This window comes from Lupinus angustifolius, chromosome LG14 (assembly GCF_001865875.1).
Source record: "Lupinus angustifolius cultivar Tanjil chromosome LG14, LupAngTanjil_v1.0, whole genome shotgun sequence".
Classification (NCBI taxonomy): Eukaryota; Viridiplantae; Streptophyta; class Magnoliopsida; order Fabales; family Fabaceae; genus Lupinus; species Lupinus angustifolius.
Window position 1 is genome coordinate 3,497,394 of NC_032022.1, and position 514 is coordinate 3,497,907.

A 514-nucleotide genomic window follows, 5' to 3' on the forward strand; every position below is an offset into this window, starting at 1 on the left:
ATCACTATCAGGTAGATTAACACTAAGATGAAAAGACTCACTATCTAAATTTAAATTCCTAACCAAACTATGAAATGTTCTATCAATTTCAGGATTTATTGGATGCAAAGAGTTATAATTTCCCCTAGTCATGCACTAAATGCAGTAGTAAGAATCATGTAGGACAGTAAGTAAAATACATGTTAAATTTCAGTGATCAACCAAAACTTTGCATCAATAAAATCCTAATATCATAGGAAACATCCACGAAAAGTTTCAGGACAAAACTCAAAGCCTAACTATTTTAATTAAATGTAACAAAATCAAAACAATTGGAAAAATAAACTTGTAAAATAAAAAAGAAATAGTAAATCAGGGAGGCTACTATAGACGCAGTGTGTAGAGAAAGAATCGTTGGATTTTTCTATCCCAAATGCATATATAATATGTTCAATTCTGATCAACGATTCCAAAGTTATGCCAAAAATAGAAAATCAACAGTAAAACTAGTTACTACTTGTTTGTATCTCACAAC